The sequence below is a fragment of the Perca fluviatilis genome, unplaced genomic scaffold (assembly GCF_010015445.1).
Source record: "Perca fluviatilis unplaced genomic scaffold, GENO_Pfluv_1.0 PFLUV_unplaced_scaf_2, whole genome shotgun sequence".
NCBI classification, from domain to species: Eukaryota; Metazoa; Chordata; class Actinopteri; order Perciformes; family Percidae; genus Perca; species Perca fluviatilis.
Window position 1 is genome coordinate 546,170 of NW_024375613.1, and position 16,071 is coordinate 562,240.

At 41.1% G+C, this 16,071-nt stretch overlaps 2 pseudogenes; both read right to left on the reverse strand.

Moving 5' to 3' along the window:
- The window catches only part of LOC120555172, a 194,946-nt pseudogene that overhangs the window by 166,279 nt on the left and 12,596 nt on the right, over positions 1 to 16,071 (reverse strand).
- Positions 1 to 16,071, reverse strand: part of LOC120555120 — a 195,943-nt pseudogene that overhangs the window by 92,933 nt on the left and 86,939 nt on the right.

Here is a 16,071-nt window from a genome sequence, read left to right on the forward strand (position 1 = left end):
GGTGCCGTCATTACCAAGGTTTGGAGTCGTTTGAAAGGTTTTCCCAGGCGAGAGCTTCACTTCTCCATACCAGCAGCACTGCTCCAGTGCTCTTGGGGAGAGCTTTATAGTCCTGAGAGGGAATGCCTCGATGACTGTAGCTGTCCTTCATGACAGCAATGGTAGGTATACACAGAAATCCTCCTCAATAAAACATGACTTCTTGATTCGGGGCCTCATCTGGACTCTCCCTCTGCTGCTGCTTCACAGGTAAAGTCCAGAGAATGTAAAAACCCCTCCCGCCACGCCATCCGTCCCTCTGAAATGAAGCCGAATTAAACCGTGGACGTTGCTTTTATGTTTTTGTCTCTGTAATCCTCAGAGTCCAGCGCGGGTCAGTACACACACAGTGACTCAGCCTGAGCAGTGAGGCTCTGCTCTGGGAGGCTCCGCCCATCAGCTGTAGGACCAGTCAGAGGGTTTGGCGGTACCCCACTAGCCTGGTGCAGAGAGAGATGGGAGAGAAACCTCCTAAACGCGGCTCATTTACTATGCTAGCACTCGGCCAAATCAGGGGATTCCAGATCGCTTTACAGGTAGTGGAACTCACTCTCACCCCCTGGACCATCGTGAGAGTCCAGACTGAAGATGCAGCAGTTTACTACTGTCAGAGTCTTCACATTCCCAACAGCCAGTGGGTGGTGTTCACACAGAAAAAGCTGCCGCCGCATAAAACCTCCCTCAGTCGACTGAACAGAAACTGAACCGACTGCTGCAGCTGGAAGCTACTGCAGGCAGAGACTGGATACACTTCACTGAGGACACACACACAATAAATACTAGCACTTGTCCATTCAACAAAAGGGACAAACCATCATCAACTTCTCACAAAATATATTTTATCCAACAAATTAAACCAAAATAGAGGGTTAACTTTAGCCAATATATGGGCTGTGGATAGTAAAGTCAGTTTGTGTGATGTTCGTTATAGGTAAATATGTGTGTGTGTGGTTGATAGGGAGCAGAGTAGAGAACTAAAGCAGATCGGAGAGGGAGCAAGCTGCAGCAGAGTGGAGAGGCCTGCCAGAGAGAGGGCTAACTGCATCCAGGACTTAAATAACCTCCCATAACTGGGGAACATCCCTCAGCTGTTCCCAGCTACTCTGTCCATCACCTCAAGCAGTAGAGAGAGCACAGACAGCTGAACGGCACAGCTAACTCAAGATGACACCATCCATTCATATCACATCAATCTCATGTTCGACTTTAGATTAATTTAACTTTATTTCAAAGCATGGTCCATATCAAGGTTACACCGGTTAATCTAAAACGAAATCTAAATACCAAATTCTATCCATGTGGGAAAACATTGCCGTTGAACCAAAAAAACGACAAAAAAAAAACGATAACTAAACTAAAACTGTAATGTCTGTTTGCAAAACCAACCGCACAAAATAATCGAAAATGTCCCAGCCATCTCACATCTTCGCCAGAGCAAATAACGCTATATATCTTCTTCAGAGTTGACATTTCCAACCATGGACCTGGTTTTATTCAGTCTGTGCCTGAGAAGATGAGAAAGCCCCACTGGGAAATGCAGTAATCCGACATTCCACGCCAAATGGAACACAATAGCGTCCGCGTCTCCCTCATTGGCATGATGTACCAACCCTCAGAAGAAGGCAGAGTCCTATTTGATCATGACTGTAAGTCAGATAAAAAAGCAAGTGCCTTAAGGAAGGTGATAAAATAAGTGGGACAATTTATTAAAGGGAGAAATCCCACTTGAAAAAGTACATTTGAGAAGGGCACACAAGGAGGCTAACCTGTCCAATAAAGCGAGTGATAGGGCCATAGATATATACATAGCTACATCTAGTGAGTATTCATGGAGGAAGCGAGATAACGTTCTTTGAAAGCCCCTTCCCTAAACAGCCAACCCAGGTAACGCTATACTGGTAGGAGCCGTATGGCCAGGCAGCATGACGGAGACAACAGCAGGACAGAGAAGCACCACAGGGGCTTTCACCCAACGACCCGGTAGCTGCTGTTAGGAAATAATGCAGGATCACTAAAAAGTGTGAGGAAGCTTGGTTATAGTTTTTTTCATTGCTATAATGCCCAGTGGGCACAACTGGATCACATGTAAAAACTTCACTACCTCCGCATAGCAGCAAAGAGTTCAGTAATGGACTAAACTCTAGTTTGTTTAATGCTGGAACAATAGTTTCAAAACTCTACACACTTCATCCCCCCGACTTTCAAGCACTGTAGATTTACAGCACTTTGTTCAAATGTTAACAACACTACTGCTGTCAAAACTGGTAACCACATTATCCACAAACAGAATAGATTTCAGTCTGGTGCCTATCAAACACTACTGATTGAACGAATTTTCAGCTGAAAGCCTAAGCGGAGGTTCGCTTGTTTTAGACTAGTTAGTGAACATATATGGTAATTTATACAGAGAAAGACCAGAAAGCCTTTTTGTATGCACAACACCAAATAAGAATGAAACAGTTATACACTATACACCATTTGAGTTTTAGAAACAGTAAGCAAGTTGATACCAACATGTCCAGGTAAGATGTCTTGAGGGTATGTACACAGCTATAAAAAAAAGTGAAAAAACTATATCTCTTTACAATAGGTAAAACTGCATTCTTACTGTTTTTCAGAAAGTAATGGAGGTGAAGAGCAATAGAAAACACCACATTCATTTGTATTTGAGATAGATGTACGACATCCAATGTGATGAAGAAAACCTTGCCACATGATGCTGAGAGAGGCAGAGGATTAGTCACACTATTCTTGGTACTGTTACATATGTACCTTTTAGTTTTTTCTCCAGTAATTCCATAAATTACCAGAGAGCCAAATTACTATATTGGAAGCAAACTGCTGATTTCTTTCATTCCTTCTTGTTTACCGTATGTAAAATTGGTACATTATACAATCTATATCTTTCAGCATAAAGTATTAAGTAGTGTCAAGTCAACACTCAAATTGTTCAAACTGTAAAGATGAGAAAGTTTGTAATTTGTGTATTGGTGTTGATGCTAGTGTTTTTACTCTCAGTGTGTTCTGAGTGACAGTGTGTGTGTGTGTGTGTGTGTGTGTGTGTGTTATCTCAGTGAGTATTGTCGGTCTGTGTTGCACTGAGCCTGTTCTGAGATGTGTGTTAAAGAGGGGTGATGTGAACTGTTTAGCTCAGGGTGACTGTTGGTAGTGCAGACTGTGGGGTTGCACATAGTGACTCCAGTTGTGCTCACTGTCGTTTTAGCAAATTCGAAAAAATACTGCAATATGTGTGTTGATACTGGGATGTCTACACAACTGTGTGAGTTGATTGACTTCAAAAAAGTTTGCGTAACCCTTTACTCAAACCAAAGTTCAAAACAGCTGTTCATGTCCGTCTTCTCTAAGTCTGTTGGCTATTTAAGTTTTTTCCTGGCACATCGTTACTAACACATTCTTGCACCCAATGATGCTGCCTTGTGTAGACTGTTTACACATTTGTGCTCATCATCATATGCACATTTAATGTGCCAGTGTTATTGTTGAATACACAGTGTTAGGAAAACGGAATTACGTAACGGGGAAGCGGTTTATTCAGAATACAAATTATGAGTAACTGTATTCCGTTACAGTTACAATTTAAATAGTTGGTATTTAGAATACAGTTACATTGTTAAAATCGAATGGATTACATGACGATACTTCTCTGTTTCAAGAAGTTTATTCACTCTGAATAAATTAAGGCAAACTTAATGCATTTCCTCCACAAGCCCCGGAGTATGAAATAGAAAAAATAGCTATTTCATGGATCAGTCACAATGGAGTCGGAACCGGCGCACCAGGCCAGGGCAGGAATAAGTTTCTATCTTGGAAATTCAAAACAGCATTTCAACATTAAAGAACGAACCGGAGAATGAAATATAACTGTGCAGTGCAAACTCTGCTTGCCAGCAACCAACCTCCTTTCAGCGCCCCTCCAAATTACTCCACCTCCAACCTGAAAGAAGCATCTTAAAGTAAGTTATTTTTTAATTAGCCCAGTGTCAGTCTGCTGTAGTTTTACTGGTCACCTTGTTATTTTTAACATTGACGTGCGCACTTTACATTCTCCTGCACGCTTGGTTTACTAGCTCCAGAGTGCTTAAAAGACTGATTAGCCCCTTGCTTTTGACATGCTAGCTAACGTTAGCTAAAATTAGCTTGTGTTAGCAAGACTGCGGTTAGTATGTAGTATGCGTTCGGACTACCAATACAATAATCTATCTGCTTGTTCAGGTACACATTCAGCTATTTGGAATAAAAAGAACACACCATAATATGCCTGTTTAGTAAGCTGGATGCTGATAGCTGCATTCCTACACTTATAAAACGCAATTCAATGTGGAAGTAATCCTGAAGTAATCCAAGTATTCAGAATACGTTACTCAGATTGAGTAACGAACGGAATACGTTACAAATTACATTTGTGGGCATGTATTCTGTATTCTGTAACGAAATACGTTTTGAAAGTATCCCTTCCCAACACTGTGAATACATTGTGAATACATATTTCTAAAATGGTATGTTTTTTGAGTTATTATTACACAATACTTTTTCTGACCTTTTGAATCTTGCCCTGACACATAACCCATATTACTAAAAAAGACTAAAACGAATAAAAACTAAACAAAAACTAAGCATTTTCAAAAAACTACACTAGGCAAACCCTCTTTAAAACTAATTAAAACTAAACTGAATTTGAAAACAAAAGTCAAAAAACGAAATAAAAATAAACTAAACTATAATAACCATGGTCCATATCAGTATGGAAATATATAAAACAGAAACACAAACAAGACAAAAGTTTAAACATTGAATTCAACAAGATCAAAGTGTTCCAATTGTTGCTAAAAATATGAAGTGTACCTTGTGTCACATTGTGTGGGGTCAGTTAAAGCCATTATAATACATTTTTTAACGTTTTAAACGACGTATACATTTGTAGGAAAGAATCAGAGAGGAGCCAACTTGGTAATTATAAACATAGTAATACAGAAATCATATGCCTGCATCTATATGAAGTATATGCAAAAATATTTCTCTCTTACATGCAACTCAAAACCCAACAAATACACTGAGACCAAAAGTTAATTCTTGACTTTGGAAACAGCAAAATAATCTCTTTAACGTCCAATCCATTAGCTGTTGTTGAGCTTCCTCAATCATATCACATGATCTTCCTCAGCAGATGGTTTTAATTTTTTTTTTTTAATTTTCAAATTCATATTCCTCTGAGCATTTGTGTGAGACTTCTTGTCCACGTCGGCTTAAAGGTCAAATATTCCATGAGAACCGGGTGAGCCCTGTCTGCGGTTTCTTTCAATAACAGACATGAAAACAACTGATTTGATGAAAAGGGGATTTATTGTGATGACATCATCAAAAGTACAACGCACACAACTATCAAATGAAACATGTAATTAGACAGTGAGAGAGAGAGAGAGAGAGAGAGAGAGAGAGAGAGAGAGAGAGAGAGAGAGAGAGAGAGAGAGACAGACTGAGATCAGTCACACTGGTCTCTCCTCAGTGTCTCTGAGAGCGGAGTCTGGGAGCCCTGGGTGGCCTCACGGGTCACAGAGCCCACCTTCTCCCACTGGTCTTTAGGGAGCCTCAGGGTGCTGCTCCAGCTGTATTTGCCGGCCTTCCCCAGCACCCCGGGGCTCTTGCTCTCCTCCCAGCTGCTGCTGCTGCTGCCGTCCACCTTCCAGGCCAGACTCCAGTCTGAGGGGAAGCCCCTTGTTGGCCGGGGCACATGAGCGTGGCCTTCCCCGCAGCGCTCCCTCACTTGGAGGGGGCAGCACCGTGCCAGGGTGGGACGGACATCACCTAGGAGACACCAATCAGCTTAGAGGACAGGGACCACACAGCTGTCAATCAAACCAGCAGACACTTGGACACCTTGACTGTGTGAGAGTTGGTTTCTCCTTTAAGGAGTTTCTGTCAGATGGTTTTTTCTGCTCCACCAGTCACTCACTCACACATTGTTTCACTTCCCTTTAAGAAGCCTCTCATGTAAATCAGCACAGAGAGAATCATCTACACAATGAGCTGATATATATCAAACTATACACTGGAAATAAAATGTCAACTTTTGGACAAATCTTTAAACCTCTAAATGAAAATCATCACCAACCCTAACTATACATTACTTTAAAGTATTTAGTGTAATAGAAACAAATCCAGAAAATGAGCTGACAACATCAAATGTTCTTCATGTGGATTTTGATCGTCATTACCAAACTGTTCAAATAGTTTTCAAACTTTGAAACAAATACATGACACAGTAAAGAGATGTTGCACATTTTCTAAATACCGATCTTTATCTTTGCTCTGTTCAATTGTTTGAATATTCAAATCTTCATTTGCCTTTAAACAGTTATCATTGATGTGGAAAATTAAAAATGAATCTTGTAGAACAGTTTTTCAGTTTTATCTTTTCCACACTTCAAGTCACTTAAATTTTAGTTTGACAGAAATGTGTAAAGAAATGTTTAGTGAAGCTGCTCTGAGTTAGTCTCCACGATAAAGGGAGGAGAAATAAAAACATGAATACATGTATGATTTATCAACTGTAAACAGAATTTAAAACATTACTTTACAATATTTACTAGTTAGTTTTTAGTATTTGTGCAGAAACTTACTTCCAACATTCAGTCTGGTTCCTCCACTCGAACGTGTACCACAGTGATAAAAAAGTCATTGAGCCACACAAAACCTCTCACTGTAGAGAGACACGGCTCTCTGACTTTGTCAGACTGAACTAAACCTACAAGCCCTCAAGATGCTACTTTACCATTAAAGTTGGAAATAATGATTTATCCTCTGACTCAATATTTCATTTTCTTTATGGCGAACTTTTGTTTTACTATTTCAAAAGCAATCTTTGCCCCTTACAGTGATATATTTCTTTAAAAATGATGGATTAATATTTCACAAAAAGGAAAAGTTAACAGTGCAGAAAGTAAAAGGAAGAAAAATAGCTCCTGAAATAAAAAGTTTTTTAAAAAAGTTTGACTTACTTCCAAAATTCAGTCTGGTTCCTCCACCAAAAGTCAACCACAGTGATACAAAGTCATTGAGCCCGCATAAAAAACTTCTCACTGTAGAGAGACACGGCTCTCTGACTTTGACACAAACAAACTCACCAAAATGAGGCTGTTTGTAAAATCTCGTCAAATGAAAAGAGAACTGACAATAACACAGTGCTGCAGATTTCCAGAATATATGCTTTTTATTTATATTGATTTCAAATCAAGTGTATATTGTCCGTTTATATAATCTGTTTTCAATTACAGAAGAAATTAGATTAATTTTGTTGTCTATCCTCGCTGGAAATTTGTCCTTAGCTTTTCCCAGATTACAGCAAATGTTCATACAATGCACATAACACAGAACACCATTAAAAACATACAGAATATGCAAAATACAATATAAAAATCGTACAAAGGGAAGGTGACAGCAATAAAAAATACAACAGAGCAAATCTTAAAAATAACAAGTGTTTCCTGGTGCAGTTATTCTGTGTTCAATAGCTGTTTGGCATAGGGGAATAAAAGACTTCTTTTATATGTTCCAGCTGGTCCTGGGAAGTCTAAATCAAACATTTTGGAAGATTTGTCAAGAAGTCAAAGTTATTGAAAGATCCTAATCAATACTCTGATAAAGTGATTGATCCATTGATGAACAGCATCATCAGAGTAATCCAAGTCCCTGTTGGAGTCAGTCAGAGCATTTCCATAGAGAGCCACTTTGCATCAGCAGCACCATGCTCCAGTGCTCTGGGAGAGTTTATAGTCCTGAGAGTTGAACACTGGATGACTGACAGCTGTCCTTCATGACAACAGAAGACACAGAAATCCTCCTCATCAAAAACATGACTTTGATCTCCGTCCTCATCTGGACTCTCCTCTGCTGCTGCTTCACAGGTAAAGTCCAGAGAATCAAACTCCCTCTCCTCTATCAACATCCGTCCCTCTGAAATGAAGCCGCACTAAACCGTGACACTGCTTTATGTTTTTGTCTCTGTATCCCTGAGTCCAGCGGTCGTACACAGTGACTCAGCCTGGAGCAGTGAGCTCTGCTCTGGGAGGCTCCGTCTCCATCAGCTGTAGGATCAGTCAGAGGGTTTATTCTGACTGGTTAGCCTGGTACCAACAGAGAAGATGGAGAAACTCATAAACTGCTCATTTACGATACTAGTACTCGACAACAGGGATTCCAGATCGTTTTACAGGCAGTGGATCAAACTCTGACTTCACTCTTGACCATCAGTGGAGTCCAGACTGAAGATGCAGCAGTTTACTACTGTCAGAGTGGTCACTATCCCAACAGTCAGTATGTGTTCACACAGTGAAAAAGCGTGTACAAAAACCTCCCTCAGTCAGACTGAACAGAAACTGAACTGACTGCTGCAGCTGGAAGCTACTGCAGAGACTGATACACTTCACTGAGGACACACACAAACACACACACACACACACACACATACACACCACACACACACACACACACACACACACACACACACACACACTTTTTACAACAAAATGTAGACACACCACGATCAAGTTTTTACAAAAGATATTTATTTAAACAAATCAACCTAAATTAAAGGGTTAACTTAAGTAATTAAAGTATGGGCTGTGGATATTAGTAAAGTCATTCATGTGTAATGTGCATGAGTGGTAAATATGTGTGTGCGGGTGTTACAAAGGTTGATAGGAGCAGAGTAGAGAACTAAAGCAGACGGGAGAGTCAGCCAGAGAGAGGGCTGCACTGCATCCAGACTTAAATAACCTCCTGCTACTGGGAACATCTAGCCTGACAAGCCAGACCCACATCCAGATGTTGGGTCTGGGAACTCACCATTGACAGGGCTCAATCCGGGAGGGCGAGAATACGATTGTCTTTCAAATTCCCTCTGCACATAATAAGATAGCGCTACAACCAGGCAGAGCAACGAAGAAGGTAGCAAAGTTTTTCGCGATCCGGTCGGCAAAACTCTGAACACATCTTCCTTTTTTTAAGAATGACTTCAGTGCCGTTCTTTGTTCTTTTCTCAAAGAAAAGCTGAACTCCAAGTCTTCCAGAAGACCTCTGTTCCCAGCAGCAGCAGCCATAAGCCCCCCACCAAGTCTGTACATGATGTGATTGGCCCTGACTAAGTGCGCTCCCCCGTGCACAAAATAAATTTGCTGCCTCTAGGGTGCGTCTAGATTTCTAGGCGTAACATCATCAGCTGTTCCCTGTTGCTCTAACCATCACCTGCAGAGAGAGCACAGACAGCTGAATCACACAGCTAACTCAGGATGACAATCCATCCATCATACAGTAGCGGTTCTAAATTTAATTACACCCCCGGGGACCCCCTTCGGGAAGCACATAGTAGTTTTAAAAGACAGAAAATACAGATTATTTTGTTGCTGCATTATGACATCACTAATCACTCCATTTGATTTCAATATCCCTAAAAGCACGTTCTGAGTGTATTTATATCAATATGGTTGTTAATACTCAGGTGTCCACTTTATATATAAATTATGTGAAATGTACCCCCAGCGCATACAGTAAGGCTGGGCGCGACTCCCATACTGTAACTTTTTCATGTAAAATGTGAATATGTCAATGGATATTCCAAATATATTTAAAACTTAGCCTATAATGAACTATGTGTGGAGCTAATTCTCTCCTTTGGGTAGGACTGGCGCTCACACTGACACACACACACACACACACACACACACACACACACACACACACACACACACACACACACACACACAACGTAGGCGCACGCCCCCCTCCTTGTGAATCCTAAATATAAGTATAACAGCGTCTTTTTTTTGCCAAGTTGGATTGCTTCGTGACCTTCTACTATCTAGTCTACTTTTAGTTTTTTTTTTTCTTTTTTTGAAGTGCTCGTGCCGCCCCCATGTGTCATGAAAATGCGCCCCAGGCGGCTGCCTGCTTCGCCGCGCCAAAACAGCTACTGCATTCATATCATCATTCATTACAGCGAGGTGTGCTCTTCTGCTGGGCTTTTGGCCTGTTGCATCTCCAACGGTGCCTGAGGTGGACTGTGCATGGGAGGGGTCCTCTTCCCCTGAGGCAGGCCTAAACCTGACCGTGATACCGCGAGGGTTTTGCTGCAGGGTCTTCAGCTGGGGGCCCCGTGTGGGGCCCGCCTTAACCCAGAACATCTCCTGGTGGGCGGGGCAGTGAACAGGGACGTCTCCCCTGACACCCCCTGCAGCAAAACCCACTAGATGTTACTCCCCAGGTCTTGTCTCATCGTTTCAGCCAGAGCCAGTGGCTTGCTTTCTCTGCTTCCTCAGAGAGCTCTTTGGTGGACCTGCTCTGTGTGGCTCCACGTACGTAGTCCCAGCTCCTTGAGTAGACGCGATGTTGATCTGCCCACAAAGCCTCTGGCTCCCACCTCCGCCGGGTACAGCCTTACACTCCATCCACTTTCTCTGCACTCCGCCACCAGATCTGCATACCCTCACACATAATAATCTCATGTTCTTATGCGATTCTTGCCAAAGAATCAACATGAGTCATTTTGGAACTTATACAAATAATAAAAAAGAAATCCTATAACTGCATCTATATAAAGTATATGCAAAAACACAATTTCTCCTACATGCAACTCAACAACCCAACAAATACATTGAGATCATTCTTGACTTTGGAAACAGCAAAGCAATCTCTTCTACAACGCCCATCCAGTAGCTGTTGAGCTTTCAATCATACCACATGATCTTCAGAGGGGGGACCAAGTCTCTGTTTTGCAAGTCACAAGTAAGTCCCAAGTCTTTGCACTGAAGTTCAAAGTCAAGACTACCAAATCCCAAGTCAAGTCCCAAGTCATACACTTTGTATTTAGAGTCCTTTAACAAGTCATAATGCAATCTTCAAATGTAGTGTAGTATCTGGACTTCTAATGGACCTTTTACAAACTTTGTCTTAAGTTTTTGGTAACAAAGAAACTCGCATATGAACTTTAGCCTACATTCGCTGGACAACTTCTCTGGAAACATCTGGAAAGAATTAGGAGCGCCCTTGTTGGCTTGGTTCCAAAAGGATGATAGCCATTGGTCAAAGTATTGTTTCCTCCCCAGCTATGTTACACATATTATAGATATATACCATGTTCAAACACAGAAAAGGCAGAGTGACTTCTGAGAATCTGAGAAGCGGTCCTCTCCGAAGCTCTGCAGAGCTTGTACAAGATGCTGATTTCTTTGATGTAAATAAACCTTTATAATCAAGAAACAGTGTCGGCAGATTCCTCTCTACACAGCAACGCACCATCGATACCATATAAACCACCACAGTAACAACAGAGTAATATTACATTTCATGTACAAATCATGAATGCCTTTTAAAAACAAGTATTATCACGTGCTACTGAACATGATAACACTGACACAGCAGTTTAATACTTTCATAATGTATTATGTCTAAATGAAATAAAAAGATAAATGTAAAGAAAAAAAAAAAAAAAACACAAACATAGTGTGCCAGTCTGCCAGAAATAGGTCCTAGAGTTCTATAGTGAAGTTACTCACTTTATGGAGGAATAATCTGTGCCTGCATGTGTGTGAGAGAGAACCGGAACAGTTTGCATGAAACAACATCAACGAAGCGAATCAATGGTTTCATTCACCCACAAGGTTGAGCTTTTTCTGTTACTAAGGGTTACCCCAAGATTTCTCTGCTATAACGTAGCGCCATTTACTTTTCGACGTTTCGGTAAACAGCAGCTTCGAATGTCGAAGGAAACTGGAAGATGTTGCATCTTCATGTGTAATTTTCGAAGTGGATCTAGGTAATTATGCATTCATGAAGTACTGACTTGCTGGGAATAAATAGCATTGATTCAGGAGATGAACGGAAATTTATTTTTAATGTGAGAAACTTCTGGTTGGAGTTTCTCATGCATGTCATCTGAGATCCTCGGCCTCAGCCTTCTCTAAAGACTCATCACTGCTTCACTTGGTGAAATCTTCACATTACAAGCACCCAAAAATGTCAAACCGGCACTAATATTCATATAACTAATCATTTTCAAAAAAGACCATATTACCAACTAGTAAAAAACAGAACAAGACTGTCCACAAGTCCCTGGATCAGTTTACTACCAGACTTTTCAATCTCCTCTCCATGTGAATATGTAAATATGTAGGTCCATGCTCTCAGCACTGAGGGGGAACACAGCATGACATGTTGAGGACAGCTACAGTTCACTGACTCTGTGTGTTTGCATATGTGTCCTGCCTCTCTGCTCCCAGCCATTAAGAGGCGGCAGTGTTGACCATTTAAAACATACAGAATATACGAATACAATATAAAATAGTGCAAATGGGCACGAAAGGAAAGTAATAAGGAAGAGAGTAAATCTTACAAAATAACAAGTGTTCTCTGATGCAGTCATTCTGTGTTCAATACCTGTGTGGCATAGGGAATAAAAGACTTCTTTTATATGTTCCAGCTGGTCCTGGGAAGTCTAAATCAAACATATGGAAGATTTGTCAAGAAGTCAAAGTGTTATTGAAAGATCCTAATCAATACTCTGATAAAGTGATTGATCCATTGATGAACAGCATCATCAGAGTAATCCAAGTCCCTTTTGAGTCAGTCAGAGCATTTCCATAGAGAGCCACTTTGCATCAGCAGCACCATGCTCCAGTGCTCTGGGGAGAGTTTATAGTCCTGAGAGTTGAACACTGGATGACTGACAGCTGTCCTTCATGACAACAGAAGACACAGAAATCCTCCTCATCAAAAACATGACTTTGATCTCCGTCCTCATCTGGACTCTCCTCTGCTGCTGCTTCACAGGTAAAGTCCAGAGAATCAAACTCCTCTCCTCTATCAACATCCGTCCCTCTGAAATGAAGCCGACTAAACCGTGACGCTGCTTTGTATGTTTTGTCTCTGTATCCTCAGAGTCCGAGAGGCCAGGTCACAGTGACTCAGCCTGGAGCAGTGAGCTCTGCTCTGGGAGGCGCCCCGTCTCCATCAGCTGTAGGACCAGTCAGAATGTTTATGTTTCTAACAGGTTAGCCTGGTACCAACAGAGAGATGGAGAAACTCCTAAACTGCTCATTTACGCTGCTACTACTCGACAATCAGGGATTCCAGATCGTTTTGCACAGGCAGTGGATCAAACTCTGACTTCACTGACTGACCATCAGTGGAGTCCAGACTGAAGATGCAGCAGTTTACTACTGTCAGAGTTTTCATGTTATCAACAGTCAGTATGTGTTCACACAGTGAAAAAGCGTCGTTACAAAAACCTCCCTCAGTCAGACTGAACAGAAACTGAACTGACTGCTGCAGCTGGAAGATACTGCAGAGACTGATACACTTCACTGAGGAACCACACACACACACACACACACACACACACACACACACACACACACACACACACACACACACACACACACACACACACACACACACACACACACACACACTTTTTACAACAAAAGGTAGACACACCATGATCAAGTTTTTACAAAATATATTTATTTTTACAAATTAACCTAAATTAAAGGGTTAACTTAAGTAATTAAAGTATGGGCTGTGGATATCAGTAAAGTCAGTTTGTGTGATGTGCATGAGTGAAAAATATGTGTGTGCCAGTGTTGTAAAGGTTCTTAGGAGCAAAGTAGAGAACTAAAGCATTTTTGAGACTTATAGACCTTTTTCACAGCAGACATGTTGACATGTCACTGTAGGAAAAGAAAAGGTGTATTCACAACCATTAATGAAGGCTGCATTCCACTTAGGAGAGGTCCTGGTATTGTGCATGCTGACTCACTGAAATAGCTCACTGGGACACTTGATGGAATTGAGCCATTCTTAAGGTTATCAACTTCACCTGTGCTTATCCTACTATGACAAGTCAAAATGTCTGCTGTGAAAAAGGTCCATTGTGCATGTTGGCTTCAAAGTTAAAATATTCCATTAGAACTGGGTGAACTCCGTCTGCTGAGGAAGATCATGGGATTGGATCCAAAGATCTGAGACAAGACAAGACCGAGTAAAAATGCAGCAGATTCTGAGACGAGACCAAAACCTTCAAAGAGTGGTCTTGAGACCAAGACTGATATTGAGAACTACAACACTGGCCTCAGCCTTCTATAAAGACTCATCACTGCTTCACTTGGTGAAATCTTCACATTACAAACACCCAAACATGTCAAACCTGCATTAATATTAATATCACTAATCATTATCAAAAAAAGACCATATTACCATCTGAAAAAAAAGAAAACTGTCCACAAGTTACTGAATCAGTTTACTACCAGACTTTTCAATATCCTCTCCATGTGAATATGTAAATATGTAGGTCCATCAGAGATGTTCACAAGTCATTTTTTGGAAGTCCAAGTTGAGTGAGTTTGAGTCCAAGTCAAGTCTTTTCTAACGAGTCCAATTCAAGTCTCAAGTCTCTGGCCATCTGATCTGTCCCTAACACTGTAATGGAGCTCAGTGTAAATTCTTGCAGGAAGACTTCTAAACTTAATCACATTCTCTCTCTTCTAAAACTGAACAGCTGTTAGAGGCACTCACTTTTATCTAACCAATCAGAAGCGGCCTTGAATTTCACAAGCCAATCATAGCACGACACCCCTGTTTTAAACCTGTCTCTCTCTGCTGCTCAGTTGTCATTTCAGGCTAAGAACACAACCCTCCTCCTCCTCTTGCTCCTCCGGTCTTCATCCTGCACGGCTCCTGGTTCCTCCTCCGACCAGACTGCCGTCGGCTCCTCGGTTCCATATTCGGGTTCCTCACACCGCCATCAGTGTCTAGACTCCATCGGGGGATCAGCTTCTGGCCTTCTGACCCCCTAATTATATATCATTTAATAATGGAGTCTAATCTCCAAAGACTGTACATGTCATATCATGCATTCGTACAATAAATCTTTGCATATCTGCAACAAAGTCTCTCCTGATTGAATTGTTAAACCTTATGAATTCAAAGCATGTCCTGTAGCTACCATCCATACAGTAATAGTCTCAAAATCAGTTGTAGGATAACTTTATGGGGTCTACTTAACACATCCCTCTAGCCCTCGGACCTGGTGAAATATTAACCTAAGTCTGTCACATCATATGGATACAACTATAAAGACACAATGTTCCTGTTCCCAGTATTAACACAACATTTTGCGATGGTTAGCTTGTTACCTGTGATGATATATGTTAAATGTAACGTCTCTTTCACATTGCAGGTGACTGACCTATCTGGGTGTGTTTTGAGATGTCTGATGAAGTCCGACATTGTTGATCCTCCATCATATATCTTGGTGCCACACACCTTGCATGTAGCTGTTAGCTTACTGCCACTGTTTACAAAGTTATTGAAAGCAGAACTAATGACAAAAGGCACAACTCCAGGAGGACTTGGTGTTGCCATCGTCAATGCATTTTTTCATCTGTGAGTGTGCGCACATAAGGCATAGCGCATGCTTTATGTTCCACATTATGGCAAAGGGCAGGGGACATGCAGCTCGTCATACGTTTCCCCAACATATATGTGCCAATAAAAGAAAATAGAAATACATGAATACATTTAGATTTAAAAAGCAATAATTGCATGAAAACAGATTGTTGACGAGTCTCGAAGCAAGTCTGAAGTCTTTTGGGTCGAGTCGAAAGTCAAGTTTGAAGTCACTGTTTGTGCGACTTAAGTGCGACTCGAGTCTGAGTCTCAGACTTGAGTCCCCGTCTCTGAGACATGACATCACATGTTATACCAAGAGTCGTTTTAAAGTCTTTGTGACAAAGAGTGAGAAAGGCCATTAATCATCTGAAACAGAATTAATGAACATTAAAGTTCAAGATGGCAACATGATTTTTATTAACCTGTTTGAAGTCACTAATGAATATTCTCATCCTCTCTCTTCCCTTTAGATTTGAAGGAGCTGAATATGTTAAGATGCATAAAAGAGACAATCCGGAGAAAAAAGTAAAACAATGTTGAAGTTTATTAGTCTCGAGGAATTTTTAGCTTTGT